The sequence below is a fragment of the Phyllobates terribilis genome, unplaced genomic scaffold, assembly GCF_046119375.1.
Source record: "Phyllobates terribilis strain yellow unplaced genomic scaffold, ASM4611937v1 Scaffold_7__3_contigs__length_470593459, whole genome shotgun sequence".
Classification (NCBI taxonomy): domain Eukaryota; kingdom Metazoa; phylum Chordata; class Amphibia; order Anura; family Dendrobatidae; genus Phyllobates; species Phyllobates terribilis.
This window is the reverse complement of record NW_027362767.1, coordinates 76,991,888-77,009,243: the sequence shown is the minus strand read 5'-3', so window position 1 is coordinate 77,009,243 and position 17,356 is coordinate 76,991,888.

The window sequence follows — 17,356 nt, the reverse complement described above, 5'->3', positions numbered from 1 at the left end:
GGTGTTGAGCGCTGTCCGACATCGATAGCACCACCTTTGGATCAAGGCAACCTAACATGTCTGCCTGCATCTTCCTCACAGACCGGCAGTTTGCCGGGGACACCCTTATCAACCCCGTCTAAGCACAATAGCCAGCCCTCGGTCCCTCAGATGTGGACAAGTAAAAGACCATTTCCTCCTAGCCATGAGAAAGCTAAGAGGTTGAATTTCACCATCTGCAAGCTCTTGGCTACAGAAATGCTGCCTTTCCGCCTGGTGGACACAGAGGATTTTCGAGACCTTATGTCCGTCGCAGTGCCCCAGTACCAGATGCCCAGTCGGCACTACTTCTCAAAGAAAGGTGTGCCTGCGCTCCACCAGCATGTCGCACACAACATCACCGCTTCTTTGAGAAACTCTGTGTGTGACAGGGTGCATTTCACCACAGACACTTGGACGAGTAGGCATGGACAGGGGCGTTACATGTCGCTGACTGGGCACTGGGTAACTATGGTGACAGCAGGACAAGGGGCTGCTGTCCAAGTCTTGCCGTCCCCACGAGTTGTGCGTCAATCCTCTTTATGTCAAAGTTCCTCCACTGCTTCTGCCTCCTCAACCTCCTCTCGGTCTTCCACCTGCACCCAAAGCCTGTCTGGTCATGCCACAAGCTTTCTAACTGCGCAGAAGGGATCCTGCACACCTCCTTACTATGCTGGCAGTAGGGCTCAACGTCATCAGGCGGTTTTTACATTGAAATGTCTGGGAAATGTGAGTCACACAGCTGAGGAGTTGTGGTCAGCTCTGGAGAACCAATTTCATGAATGGTTGTCTCCACTGGACCTGAAACCAGGGAAGGCCGTGTGCGACAATGCTGCAAACCTGGGTGCGGCCCTTCGCCGGGGCAATGTCACACACGTGCCTTGTATGGCTCACGTGTTGAACCTGGTTGTCCAGCAATTTTTAGCCCACTATCCCAGACTAGATGGCCTTCTGCAGAGGGCACGGTCGCTGTGTGCTCACTTCCGCCGTTCGCATCCCGCAGCTCAGCGACTTACATCTCTACAGAAGTCGTTGGGCCTGCCACTTCACCGGCTAAAATGCGATGTGCCTACCCGGTGGAATTCAACTCTGCACATGTTGCAGCGACTGTGGCAGCACCGACAAGCCCTGGTGCAATACGTTCTGACGTATAGCCTGGGCCAACGAGATTCAGAGGTGGGGCAAATCACGCTGGAGGAGTGGTCTCAGATCAGGGACCTATGCACCCTTCTGCACAGTTTTGAAATGGCGACGAAGATGTTTAGTGCTGACGATGCCATTATCAGCATGACTATTCCGGTGATTTACATGCTGGAGCACATGTTAAACAGAATTCGGAGTCAGGTGGTGGCACAAGAGGAGGTGGAGGAAGTAGAGGAGGAGGAGTTGTATGCGGAAGGGCTAACATCTGCAAGGTCCAGACGGTCGGCAGCACCAAGGCGGCAGGCATGTGAGGGTGGGGGAGATGGTTTTACCAGGGCGCATGGTAGCAGCCAAACTAGTGAGGAAGGTGCAGGAGCCCAGGAAGAAGTGGAGGACGAACTGATGGAAGACTCATCAGATGAGGGAGACCTTGATCACATTTCTGTTGTGCGAGGTTGGGGGGAGAGGAGAGAGGAAGGAAGCATGATTGTTACCTCGCCACCAACACAACAGGGACTTGGTGCTCCTGGATGCGCAACACACATGAGTGCCTTCTTGCTGCACTACCTGCAACATGACCCTCGAATTGTGAGAATTAGAAATAATCCTGACTACTGGGTTGCCACACTGTTAGATCCCCGGTACAAAAGTAAATTTGCAGAAATTATTCCTGCCATAGAAAGGGATGCACGCATGCAGGAGTATCAGCAGAGACTGTTGCAGAATCTTGCATGTGCTTTTCCACAAAATACCAGTGGTGCACGTAGTGAATCTCACAGTTCCAACTTGCCAACCGTGGGACCGTCAAGTGTTCAGCACTCAAACCGTAACAGAACCACAGTATCTGGTGGTAACATCAATTTTGCGGAATCATTTCACCACTTTTTTAGCCCATCCTTTGTAAGGCCACAGGAGACAAGAAGTCTGACACATAGTCAACGCCTAGAGACGATGGTACAGGAGTATCTCCAAGTAAACATTGAAGCCACGACTGTGTCACTGGACCCTTGCTCTTTTTGGGCTTCCAATCTGGATAAATGGCCGGAGCTAGCCACTTACGCCTTGGAGATCTTGTCATGCCCCGCAGCCAGCGTTCTGTCTGAACGTGTGTTCAGCGCTGCTGGTGGTGTGCTGACAGATAAGCGCACGCGGCTCTCCACTGATAATGTAGACAGACTCACGTTCATAAAGATGAACAAATCATGGATCCGAAACGACTTTTCTACCCCTGTGTCATCCTGGGGAGAGTAAAAGCTTGATGATTGGTTAAAATCACCCTACCAAACGTTTTAAGCTTTCAAATTACTAATCATGTTTATCTGTATCTTGACTGGAAAATAATTTGGGCTTTGTAGCAGTGTGCAGCACTGATCCTATTAGGCCATCTATAATAAGCTCCACCAGATTTAAAATTAAAAATAATTTTTAGCTGCATCTAGCCCGGAAAATAATTTTGGGGCTCCGAGATGCGCAAGACACATAAGTGCCTTCTTGCTGCACTACCTGCAGCATGACCCTCATATTGTCAGAATTCGAAGTAATCATGACTACTGGGTTGCCACACTCTTAGATCCCCCAAACTTTTCGATCAACCTTTTCATTTTAATAAAGACCAAAAAAATGGTAATTTTTGAAATTATAAGCATTAGCAGGTTGTTAGAAACTGAAATCAAACAGTTTTCAACTCAAAACTTTATTCTAGGTGATGTTACATTTTCACATAGGACCCTTTGTTCGAAAGGAGCTTCTGAACTCTCTCGTCCATTGAATTTGTCAGGTTTTGGATGGTTTCTGCTTCAATTGTTTTGCATGAGGACAGAATACCCTCCCAGAGCTGTTGCTTAGATGTGAACTGCCTCCCGCCATCATAGACACTCCTTTTAATGATGCTCCAAAGGTTCTGAATGGGGTAGAGGTCAGGGGAGCATGGGGGTCACACCATAAGTTTGTCCCCTTTTATGCCCATATCAGCCAGAGATGCAGATGTTTTATGTGCAGCATGAGATGGTGCATTATCATGCAGAAAAATGATCTTGCTGTGAAATACACGGTTCTTCTTCTTGAACCATGGCAGGAAGTGCTGTTTGAGAAAATCCACATACATTATGGAGTTCATCTTTAGCGCCTTCAGGGATCCTAAAGGGGCCGACAATCTCTCTCCCCATGATTCCAGCCCAAAACATTACTCCACCTCCTCCTTGTTGGCGCTGTAGCCGTGTTTGCGTGGGGTGTCCATCAACCAGCCATCCTCCACTCCATCCATCTGGACCATCGAGCGCTGCACGGCACTCATCCGTGAACAAAACTGTTTTGAAATCAGTCTTCATGTAATGTTTGGCCCACTGGAGCCGTTTCTGCTTGTGTGAAGTGGATAGAGGAGGTCGACAGGATGGCGTATGCACAGCTGCAAACCTCTGAAGGACCCTGCATCTTGTTGTTCGGGGGACGTTGGAGGCACAAGCAGCTTCAAAAACTTGTCTGCTGCTATGACAAGGCTTTTTTGCCGCTGCTCTTTCAACCTGACGTAATTGCCTGTAGGAAAGAGTCCTCAATTTGCCCTTATCAGCACGCACACGTGTGTACTGTGAATCAGCTACATACTTCTTGATTGCCAAGACACTTCATCCTGATCATCGCACAATGTTGATTGTAGTAATGCCTTGACCTAAACACTCCACAATTTGTTGCTTCTCAGCAGCCGACACATCCTTTTTCTTTCCCATTTTGGCAGAAAATGTAGGCTGCTTAATAATGTGAGAGAGCCTTCTTAAGTAGTCTTGCCTTTCATTGGACACACCTGCCAAACTAATTAGCACAGGTGTCTGCAATTGCTTACAGTGATATAAAGAGCCCTGACACACATCACCATCAATGAGTTTAACTGACAAACAAACAAATTCTTCCCTTATCACTCCTAAACACTTTTTGCATAATAATTTGGAACGCAGTGTACATGTGCTTTTCCACAAAACACCAGTGGTTCACGTAGTGAATCTTACAGTTCTAACTTGCCAACCGTGGTCTGTATGGAGTTGTTCAATAAAGGGCCCAAAATTAAGATAACATAGATGGGAGAGGTCTCTATGAATAGGAATTCCTAAGTATTTGATACCCTGTGAGGGACAGGCAAAGGGAAAGTTGGACTGGATGGAATCCTATATGGATTTGGGGAGGGAGACATCGAGGGCCTCAGACTTCGCTGCATTGATTTTAAAATTTGACCATGTAACAAAGTGATCTATTTCAGCCATAACAGCAGGGATGGATATATGTGATTGAGTGATATATACTAGGACATCATCAGCAAATAGAGAGCACTTGTACTCGGTGCCTCCCACCTCAATCCACCTAATATTGGGGTTATGGCGAATTGATGAGAGCAGGTGCTCCGTCACTAGGATGTATAAGAGAGGGGACAGAGGACATCCCTGCCTTGTCCCATTGGTGATTGTGAAAGGTGATGAAAATGTTCTGACGCACCCCCTGGGCCTTGGGACACCCGGAGCCGGACCCTTTTTGGTGGATGCTGGTGGTTGTAGTCTTCGTGGCGGCGACCCGGTTCCGTGGCTCAGGGCGGTCAAACCAGTGGCGGAACTATTTATGTGGTTTTGATGTTTAAATGTCCGACTACGCCACCCGTGGATTGCGGTCAGAGTGAACCGCCGCTACAGGGCAGACCGCTGAGGCTGGTGTTGTGGGTGCAGCAGAGCGTAGCATAACTCCTCACGGGAGGAGTATAGCCTCAGGGCAGTGTATGCGGAGGATGGGGGTGATGGTGCAGGGCAGCAGCAGTAACGACACGGAGTCAGTAATGCAGTCCAGGGCCTTTACTCACAGTTCTTATTATCCAGACCACGTCTGCAGGTAACGGCTGCCCACGTCGTACTGTGCTCACCAGGTGAGGGGCTCAGACAACTCCCAGATAACTTTGGAGCACTTCACAGGACCGCCTTTGTGTGTCCTTTGTCTGGCCTTTCTTACCAACACTTCTGTCCGGCTGCCTCGGGCCTCCTCTTGGTAAACTTGGCGCCAGTTTCCCTGACCCTATGTGGTGCCTTCCTAGCGGGTGTAGCGAGGGGCTGCGCCACATAAAATGTCAGAGCCTCCGGTTTCTAGCTGAGGGTCGTTTCCTGCCTCCACTAGTTCGGGGACCGGTCTCCCCCTTTGGCCTGACCCCTCCACGCAGGTGGATTCGGGCGTGGGGTGGCGACTCGCCCGTCCGCACCCCTGGGATCCCTTCATTCCTCGTTCCTGGAGCCTTCTCCGCTCCTCTTCCTTCCTTCTCCCTCTTCCAGGCCTGGTCCTCTGTTACTAGGCCCGCCTCCGGAGCAGAGCTCATGCAGAGCCCCTGCTCCCTGCCACTTCTGCTCAGACTTCTCTGCACTGAACTAAGATGGTGCCCACCTTTTATACTCCCTTCTCAATGCACCCAGGAACTGCTTCCTCCCTGCTCCTGCACTACAGGGTTCCCCTTCCTCAGTGTTCCCTCCCCCCACTCCAGCCAGGGACAGGGACTGTCGTGCCCATCTCAGGGGCATATTGGTCGCCCTGCCCCACGGCAATGTGGTGTAATGCATGCAGGTGTCGGGTCCTGATCCACACTCCATCCTTACCTGAGAGTGAGATATCACACCTCTGGGTGAGGTGCAATACGTCTGTAGCAACCGAGCCCTCAGGGTGCTACAGTTCCATTTATCTTCAGCCTAGGTAACGTATTGCGATACAGGGCCGTGATTTTGGCTATAAAAGGGTCCCCTAGACCCCTACCCCAAGCTTTTTAAGAGAATCATATATGGCGTGCCAGGAGACTCTATGGAATGCTTTCTCAGCATCCAACGAGAGTATCTAATTACAAATTTTTAACTGCATCTAGCCCAGGAAATACTTTGTGCCTAGTAGCAGTGTCTGCTAGTCAGCGGATTATCCCGGCTGTTAAGCAAGCTACACCACCTGTAGTTTAGACACTTAATTTTTTCAAAGGAAATGATTCGGGACCATGGGATACTTAGTGAAGAGCATCAGGAGGCACCCCAAGGCATAGGGGCTGGGACTGGCAGTAGGATGCCTTGCGGTGGACAGCCGAGCTCGATCCTTATAAAAGCTTTTTAACTGCAGCAGCTTTAGTGGACGCTACTGGAGCTGGAATTACGCGGCTGCTGGCATGAGACTTGCCCTCCAATAGATCCTTGTAAATGGATTTAAAGTGTATTCATTCAAATTAGAGAGACAATTTAAATTAAAAAGCTTAGAGCTGCCTCCACCACAGGGGGGCTCGCTCGACCCACCAGCGGACAGGCACCAGTATTGGGAGAGGGGGGCTGGCCGTCAGGGTTCACCGCGGCTCTGGCACAAACCCGGCGACACGGAGGTGGCACGGGCAGGAGCGGACTGGCCGTCTCGGCTTCTCACTTTTTGGATTTTAGAAGGGCATGACATGCCTATATCTGTGTCTCCCCCTCCTTTTACTCCTCCACCTCTTTTATTTTCGCATGACTATATGTACTTGTCACTTTTCCATGTGTTAGTTATGTCTTCTGAGCAGTTTGTCAGCTTTTGGACACCTTTGAAGGTGTTTTCTATGTGTTTCTATGTGTTTTTGTTTGCCTGCCATTGGTTTTAACGGTGTTCGAAGGTGTTCGACGAACAGTTCGGCGAACACACGGGTGTTCGACGAACCGAACCGAACTCGAACACTACGGGGGTGGCTCAACACTAGTGTTAACCCTTTCTTTTTCTCTTTTCTATGAAATCTAGTGGAAAACACTTTGAGATCTCACTGACTTTGATATATATAATTGGGATAAATATCTTGTGAAAGGAAAGTAATCTAATACATCTGGAAAATGAACCATCACACCAATAAAGACAAACAAGAGTCAGAAAGAAATATTATGTTATCTGAAAAAAATATGTATTTTTTCATGAAATGTATTTAATACTGATTCCTAGCATTGCAGAGTAAAATATAGAGGCAATGTAAACTATTATCATAATGTCTCTGTGTATAATGATATTCTGTAACACAGAAATGAATAGGTTTAAATCTTTTGTAGCAACGCATGGGACATTCTAATATATGTTTAGCTGCAGAGGTTTCCCACCTGTGATTTAATTGATTTGTTTGGCAATCAGGAAATTGGTGTGTGCACATGTTCAGATTGTTTTTAAATCTTGTAAGTTCACTTGGACGGTATCTTTGCCGCTCGAAACTCATCAAAAGATGCCTGTATGCTCTTTTTTGTGAACAGACAATTTTAATCTTTGCTTCATGTACGTTGGAAAATAAAATGCACTTTTTTGGGCTTCATCTGTGATCTGGATTTTTCTGTGCTTTCTCTATTGGATATTGCACCATGCCCTGGTGCCTTCAGTGCTCCAGAAGTGTGGAACTGCAGGTGGTGATCTGGATTTACTTCTGTGACATTGAAAATGAACCCCCAGCAGTCAATCAGCATGACGTCGACAGGCACGCTCTGTCCGCAAGAGAAGCCTCTGCTCTGTTGATGTGGAGCAGCTGAACTGCCGGCAGGAGCGGTCAGTCCGGGAACAACAGGCAGGTAGTTACCTCTGTTAGCAACTACCTGCCTGTTTATTTTTTATTTTTTACTATGGGCCTAAAAATTGTCATGGATAAACCATTTAAGGAAACCCAATTGCAAAAGTCATTTTTAGCCCAAATACATGCATTCAATTAAAAAAAAAAAAAAAAGTTGACAATTCCTTTAACCCCTTTACAGCCCATGACGTATTAATACGCATCAGTGCCCTAGGACTTAAGAGCCCGACCCGTATTAGTACGTCATGACGATCGCGCGCGCACACAGGCTGTGCGGGCGCGATCGCCGCCGGGTGTCAGCTGATTGTCACAGCTGACACCCGGTACTATGTGCAGGGAGCGGTCCCGCACCGCTCCTGGCACATTAACCCCCGCAATGCTGCGATCGAAGTCGATCTCAGCATTGCGGTGGCAAGGGGGGGAGGTGATCGCAATACTCACCTCCTCTTCCGGCCTCCAGCGCTGTCTGCCGCGGCTTCCCGGGTGTTGCCATGACAACCCGATGTCGTCATGACAACATCCGGGTCACCAGACAGCAGGAAGATTGTTTGGTCATGCGCAGTGCATGACCAAACAATCTTCTCACTGTGCAGCGCTGACTGCCTGCATGGCACAGGGATGGTGCTCCATCCCTATGCTATGCAGGCGATCAGAATAAAAAAAGTGAAAGTCCCAGAGTGGGACAAAGTAAAAAAGTAAAAAAACTTTCAGAAAATGAAAAAAAATAAAAAATAAAAAATTGTAAAAATATAAAAAAAAAATAAAAAAAATAATCCACCAAAAATAAAAATATAATGTACCCATTAATAAATATTATTATGAAAAAAGACAAACAAACAATAAAAGTACACATATTTGGTATCGCCGTGTCCGTAATGACCTGACCTATAAAACTGTCCCACTAGTTAACCCCTTCAGTGAACACGGTAAAAAATAAAAATAAAAAACGAAGCAAAATACAATGCTTTATCATCATACTGCCAAACAAAAAATGGAATAACACGCGATCAAAAAGACAAATATAAATAAAAATGGTACCGCTGAAAACGTCATCTCGTCCCGCAAAAAACAAGCCAACATACAGCTCCATCAGCCGAAAAATCAAAAAGTTATAGCTCTCAGAATAAAGCGATGCAAAAAAATATTTTTTTCTATAAAATAGCTTTTATTGTGTAAAAGCGCCAAAACATAGAAAAACTATATAAATGTGGTACCGCTGTAAACGTACTGACCCGAAGAATAAAGCTACCTCATCAATTTTACCACACGCGGAGTAGAATAAAAAAATAATAAAAAAAAACAATTCCTGAATTGTTGGTTTTTGTTTATTCTGCCTCCCAAAAGCTGTAATAGAAAGCGATCAAAAAATGTCATGTGCCTGAAGATGGCACCAATAAAAATGTCAACTCATCCTGCAAAAAACGAGCCGTCACATGACTCTGTCAGCCAAAATATGGAAAAATTATAGCTCTCAAAATATGGCGAAGCAAAAACTAGATTTTACAAAATATGTGTCTTTTAGTGTGTGACAGCTGTCAGTCATAAAAACCCGATATGATTCTGGTATCTCTGTAGTCTCACCGACCCGAAGAATAAAGTCGTCTAATCACTTATACTGCACTAGGAACGGCGTAAAAAATAAACGCTAGGGCTGGGGTTGGGGTTAGGGTTGTGCTAATGTTAGGGTTGGGGTCAGGGTTGGGCTAGGGTAGGGTTAGGGTTGGGGTTGTTTTTTTTTTCAAAAGTAAAAAAAAAAAAAAGATGACGATATGGCAACTAGTGTTGAACGCAAGTGCTCGCTACTTGAGTTTGCATCGGGTGCTCGGGTATGCATTGAGTATCGCGGGTGCTCAAGTCTCCGCCCCATATGCTTCGCGGCCAAAAAAAACTTGCGGGGATTGCCTGCCATGCACGAGCGATCCCCGCATGTTTTTTTGGGGTGTCTAATAACCGTGAAATATGCGGGCGGGGACTCGAGCATTTAACTTGAGCACCTGTGATACATGGTGCATACCTGAGTACCCGATGCAAACTCAAGTAGCGAGCACTTGCGCTCAAGAGTAATGACAACTTATTCAATATGATGACCTAATGTCATCAAATTCTGTGTCGTACCTCTGGGTTCAAAATGTTCACTATACCCCTTGATAAAATCCTTCAGGGGTGTTGTTTCCAAAATGGGGTCATTTGTGGGGGGTTTCCACTGTTTAGGCACATCAGGGGCTCTCCAAATGCAACATGGCGTCCGCTAATTATTCAAGCAAATTTTACATTCAAAAAGTCAAATGGCGCTCCTTCCCTTCCGAACCCTGCAGTGCGCCCAAACAGTGGTTTTCCTCCACATATGGGGTATCTGCTTACTCAGGAGAAATTGCACAACAAACTGCATGGTGCAATATCTCCTGTTATCTTTATGAAAATGCAAAAGTGGGGGCTGAAAAACATTTTTGTGGGAAAAATGTGAAAATTTTATTTTTACGGCTCAATGTTATAAACTTCTGTGAAGCACCTGGGGGTTCAAGGTGCTCACCACACATCTAGATAAGTTCCCTGAGGGGTCTAGTTTCCAAAATGGTGTCACTTGTGGGGGGTTTCCACTGTTTAGGCACATCAGGGGCTCCCCAAATGCAACATGGCGTCCGCTAATTATTCAAGCAAATTTTACATTCAAAAAGTCAAATGGCGCTCCTTCCCTTCCGAACCATGCCGTGCGCCCAAACAGTGATTTTTCCCCACATATGGGTTATCTGCTTACTCAGGAGAAATTGCACAACCAATTTTTTGGTCCATTTGTTACTGTTACCCCTGCGAAAATAAAAAAAATTGGGTCTAAAGTAACATTTTTCTGAAAAAAGTTAAATGTTAATTTTTTTTCTTCCACATTCCAAAAATTCCTGTGAAGCACCTGAAGGGTTAATAAAGTTATTGAATGTGGTTTTGAGCACCTTGAGGGGTGCAGTTTTTAGAATGGTGTCACTTTTGGGTATTTTCTGTCATAAAGACCCCTCAAAGTGACTTTAAATATGATGTGGTCCCTAAAAAAATGGTTTTATAAATTTTGTTGGAAAAATGAGAAATCGCTGGTCAACTTTTAACCCTTATAGCTCCCCAATAAAAAAAATTTTTGGTTCCAAAATTGTGCTGATGTAAAGTAGACATGTGGGAAATGTTATTTATTAACTATTTTGTGTGACATATCTCTCTGATTTAAGGGCATAAAAATTAAAATTTTGAAAATTGCAAAATTTTCAAAATTTTCGCCAAATTTCCATCTTTTTCACAAATAAACGCAAGTGATATTGAATAAATTTTACTACTATCATGAAGTACAATATGTCACGAAAAAACAATCTCAGAATCAGGGGAATCCGTTGAAGCGTTCCGGAGTAATTACCTCATAAAGAGACAGTGGTCAGAATTGTAAAAATTGGCCTGGTCATTAACGTGCAAACCACCTTGGGTTGTAAAGGGGTTAACTAGCCATAACCCTTTTCCTATGGGTTGTGTCAATTTCGCACAGTATGGGTTCCTCTTTTTACCACTTATAGGTCCGTTTGCTTCCATCCAGCTCCTGGAACTGAGTGGAACCACCGTGATATTGCTTTAAGAATTGGAACGTTTGTATACAAGATTTTGAATTAAAAAAAAAAAGACACTCACAAGAGAAATAATTAAAAAATGTTCTTTATGGTTCTTTATGGTGCAACAGTCAAAGCCATAAGAATCTATTCTGTAACATACGACATAACATACAATCACAGACATGCTAACTCCACATGGAATAGACACAGGACCGGATTTACTGATAGGCGCTGACCACAATGTTTGTGCCTAAGTAAATCCAGTTCTGTTTGCCCGTCACACTTCCCTTACTGATGGATACAGATATAGTCCATATTTCCTGACTGTCCAGCTGAGGGTATTATTCCATGCTTCTATTACTCAAGACCATCATTCATTATGGCATTCAGCAGATTTCTCTTCCTTTCTTCAAAGCCCCCAAATCCATAGGCAACAGCATGCAATTCAGTGGCATTGTCTTGCCGGTAATAGCAATAAATCAGTATATTCTAACATATAACAACAGCACCATATACTCTAACATTGCTATAGAAAAATAAAGTCTGATTGTTCACAATCTATCTGGATACAGTCACAAGGAGCTACCACTGGACCAGATGACAAAATATTTCCGGCATACGAGTCCGTGCCGTGGCCGTCTTCTGCATAGCTATAGTGTATGTTATATACAAGTCTTCACCATCATATTATAGTTTACTTTCTTGCAGTCCTGCATACTTCTATGTGTTAACTGATCCGTATTTATTGAGTGTGCATACTCGGAATATTATATATTGTATAGAAACAAATCTCTGCAGATGTTCACAATTATTGGTCACTGATTTGGGTATGTAAAGCAATCTGTAAATTTAAATCCCTCCCTAGAGGAGCTGCCAAGTCTTATCAGAGTGTGATATGCATAATCGACCCGATAATCTAGGATGAGAGAATCTACGGCCACCTGCCCCTGCCCCAAGACTAAGTTTTCACAATGAGTTTTTGACGCTGTATATTTTCACTGCGTCAAAAAACGCAGCGTCTTACAGTTCCAGCAAAGTGGATGGGATTTATGGAAATTTCATGCTGTGTTTTTTTGTGTGTGTGCAGCGTAAACTGACCTACGTGTTTGACATGTTGCGATTTTTTTAATTTCTGTTGCTGGTAGACTGAGATTTATGTGCATAATTTCCCCGTAGAATTTAATTAGATACAGAAAATCGGCAGATAAAAAATACATGTAATCCGCACATCACTGTATCAATAAAGTTTTCTCAAAGAGAAATGCGAGGGAGTATAAAAAATAAAGCAGTTTAATTTAAAACATGACGTACAAAAAAAAGAGACAAAAAACCTCAGCGTCAAAACCACAATAAAAAGGCATTTAAAAAAAGCAAAAAAAAGCACTCAAATGCAAGTAACTTAGCCCAATAGGTATAGAAATGCTGCAAAAAATCTGCAACGTCAAAAACTTATCGTGGGAATGTAGCCTTAGGTAAATTAGGTTACTTGTATTTTTTAGTGCTTTTTTTTATATGCGGTTTTATCGTGCTTTTGCTGCTGCGGTAGTGCCACTTTTTGGTATGTTATGTTTTAAATAAAGTGTTTTTTACCTGCGGATTTTCCTCATCGAATGCAATTTTATGAATCCCATCCACTTTACGAGAACTGTAAGATGCTGCGTTTTTTTGTGCAGCAAAAATACGCAGAGTCCAAAGCTCATTCTGGAAACTTAACCTAAAGCATTGAATTATAAATAAATGGAAACACCAATGCTAGAGACTGTTGAGTACAGTGGTATTTTCAACTTAGACATTTATAGCATAGATTCAGGTCCCAACTTTGGGACAAATGCTTCTGGGGACAATGCCTGGTTTGTTGGGCTGTTTCCATAACTCCATATATTTACCTGTGAATGGAGACAAGTGCACACAAAGGGCTACCTCCTTTCAAATAGTTCATGGATTATGGAGTGGAGACCCCAGCTTAGCTCAATACTGCAGGTCCTAGTGGTCAGCCTGACACCTACCAAACATAGATATGCCATGAATGTCTAAGTTGGGAATATCCCTTTAAAAAGTTTGTTCACTAATTGACAACCTCTTGTTAATGAGCCCAGTGAGGTAAAAAACCAAACCAAAAAAAACTGATACTACGCAAAGGGGTGAAATAATAAAAATGAATGCTCACCTTCCATACTGAGCACTGATCCCACCTCCTGGATCAGCGCGGCTCCTCTGTATTCAGTGCAGGTCCCCCTCTTGTTTTATAGATCAAAATCCAGTGGGGCTTTAGGTGATCGGCTGCAGCGTTCACATTTTGTCTAAGCGGAAGAAACAGTTGTAAATTGCAGTTCTCACGTGATGCCCCACCGGATATTCCCAGAAAACAGGAGGCGGCCACATCACTAAGTACTGAGGAGCAACACTGATCCAAGAGGTGAATATCAATTTTTTTTTTACTGTTTTTCACCTCCTTGGGCTCATTAATAAGTGTTTGTTCAGTAGAGGATAACCCCCTTGAGCCTTTATGACACCAGATCTATTTGTTTAGATATGTTGTCTTGTCTTTACAGCTCTTTTATATCTGGGAACTTGGATTTCATGATTTATATCCTTTACTATATTATATAAAGATAAGCATTGTATAGACAATACAGTCATAGCCGTACTCTAAGCAAAAAATATGCACGGAACTAGAATATCATCAAACCACTTACATAAGTGCGGAGAGATATCACGTACCAGAAGTTTGAATATATATTTTGATATATTTGCTTCTCTATTGACTACAAATTCAGAGGTCTGTAATGAGTAGAAAAACGAACCATCAACGCTTGTAACCTTTACTACACTATATGGCAAATTATATATGAAAATGAGGTTATTATAGTTGTAAAATGGTGTTGATGTGAAATTTACATAAACGAATTAATAATGTTCTAACTTAGCACCTATTCATTCGCATTAGTTACTATTCATATAACATAACAGAGGCATGATATTGTCCCTACAAAGCTTTGACCAAAGCTGGAACAACTTGCATTGAGGCAATTTCTTTTAAGACACATTATGTTAGAGGTCTCGTATGTACGTCTGCTATATCTGTCTTCAAGATGATTCATCTGAAGCTCTCCTAAAATCTCTGGTCTACATATAATGGCCTCGATTCACCAGAATTCTGGAGTAAAAATGTTTGAAATTTGCAAACTTTTAGCACAATTCATAGTTGAGAAGGCTTTCATTATTATCTGAGTCTCCACCATCTCCACAAATTTTTTGGGATGTGGGTAAAGCTTAGCCGTGATGGGCACAGTCTGACTAATTCATCATAATTGAAATCGCAAAAGTGGAGTAAAGTGGTAGAAGGAAACTGCTGATCTGCGGAGCTGGTGCTGTAATTCCAATAAAAATCCAAAAGACTGGGTAGAGGATGGTCAGTGCAGTTTGTAACTCAATGCATTTCCAAGTAAGCAAACTTCTTCCTCAGTGACTGTGGTTCTCCTGAGGAAGCAGTTTGCGAACTTCAAAACGCATTGAGATTAAAAACTGCACTGACCATCCTCTACACCACACATGTCACACTCTGGCCGTGGGCCAAATTTGGCCCTCAGGGTGATTGTATTTGGCCCGCGACGCCATATGGAGGACTACTGTATGTGGGGAATTATTCTGAATGGAGGACTATGTGGGGCCCATAATACTGTATGGAGGGCTGTATGGGGATCACAGTTGTGGAATAATATTGTGTTGGGGTCTCCATACTTTGTCCAAGTTTTTAATTTTGGCCCTCTGTGTATTTGAGTTTGACATCCTTGCTGTACACCATCTTCTGGATTTTTATTGGAATTACAGCCCCAGCACAGATCACCAGCTTCCTTCTATCACTTGATAAACACGTTGGAGCCTCCAACCTGTTGGTCTTGCAGCAGCTGAAATTATTGATTTTAAAACCCTCATTCTTTGTTGTGGGTTACACAACCTCACAATGTGAGCAGTATCCTTAATTGTTATCAAACTATATGGCACCTAATGAGTTATATTTTTTTAAGTTCAAGTGGGTGTTATGAGATAGTTTACATTGGGGGGGTGTACTTCTTCACCCTGTATGGTGCTGACCAATCATAAGCAGGCAGCAACATGCAAAGGAAAGAAGAACACGCTCCCACCTTAGCTTTGAGGAGATTTTTCAGTGTGTGAGATGTAATTATACAGCCCTGATCTCCTGGTCTAACCTCCTGGATAAGTCAGTATGGAGGAAGGGGAAAGCACAGCAGAGTTTAGTTGTGTCACATTTCAAAACCTGGTGTGGAAAACCATAGCACAACTGGGAAATGGTGTGCAAGTAGGATCCAAAACCATTCAACAGCAAACAAAACTTGGCACTCAGAGGGATATGATTTTTATATATTTAATTGCAGTCCAAAAACAGGCACAAATGTTTCGGTCCACATGACCTTCATCAGTTCTTCTGATTACTGAGTATGTCAGTCATTATACTTATGTCTGCTGTGCTCAAAAACTTATAATTGCTCTTCAGTGAGATCAGGGCTGTGATTACAACTCACACAGGAGAAGCTTGCCTGTTCTGGATTACTCCTGTGTGAGATGTAATAACAGTGTTGATCTCACTAGGGAATGATTACAAATTAAGCACAACAGACAGAAGTGTGATACTGACACTTGGAGCTCTCATCTCCAGACAGGCTGTTTGGGGGAGGATGAGTACATCAAAGGCAACAGTGAGAGAAGGAGAGTTGATAAACAGGTTTGTAATGTGACACAACTAAACTCAGCTGCACTTCTCATGCAGGAGAATAGACCAGGAGGTCAAAGCTGTATCCTTACATCTCACACACTGAGAAACCTGCTCTAAGCTATGATGGGGGCGTGTTCTTCTTTCTGTTGGATGTTATTCCATGCTCATGTTAGGTCAGCATCATACAGGGAGAAAAAGTACCCGCCCACAGTGTAAATTATCTAATACCCATTTGTACTTAAAAATAGTTAATGCATTAGGTGCTAAACACTTTGATTGCTAATATCTCTGCAACAGAAAAGCAAAAGTAAAAAGAAAAGAAAAACATTTTATTCCGCTCTGCAGCCACTATTATATCCTGTGTCCAGTTCAACATGAAAAATTTTGTGAAAGATCCTCTTTAATGAATTTGGCACATCATACTCCACCACACCCTTTCACAAGATGGGCATGCAAAATATCAATCTTGATGAATTGGAGCCAATATATATATAGTAGTATAGTTATATTTTGTCATTCCATACATAATGGAAACCAATTATTTTTGGAACAAAAGTAAATATATAATGAAAAGCCAATATATTTTTTTTAAATCTAAATAGGAACCTAATCATGAAACCAAGGTCTGCATGAATAGAACCTGGCAGCATGATTGCAACCAGGTATGTTTTTCTCTCAAACATTTCGTAATTTCAGAGTTTAAATATTCAGACAGAGATGAGACTAGACCAGCGCTATCCCTCGCCGGCATGTTCCCACTCTGGTTGATTGACAGGTCTCTTCCAGGTGTATACATAGAGACCTGTCAATCACCTGGAGTGATGCTGGGAATAGCCGGCGAGATCTTTAAAAGTATACTTTCTCTGAAATTTTTTAAGGCAAAAAACTTTAAAGCTATATTAGTAGCCAATAATCAAGTAATCGACATTCACTTCTCTTCTTTGTATTTTTCTCATCCTTCAGAAATCTTTACACGTTAGTTCATTGTCTACTCGGGTATATAGGTCCTGTTATTTATCATAAATTAGGGAAATCCTATTTTATACAATTCATAATTTTGAATCGTCTAACCCAGTAAAATTAATAGCCAAAATGTTTATTAAGACACATCTTGTTTTCTTCTATCTGGATTCTTTTGGAACTTTCGAAATGACATATGAATGGATATCCCAGATCTCTCTACTTCTCAGATATTTCTTGACATATTTGTAGTTTGCTAATTCTCTAACATCAACTCATAATTATTGCATTTTGTTTATTTTAGAGGCTAAACAAGTATCAAAATAAAGGTATACAATGTAGTATGTTCTTCCTATAGATATG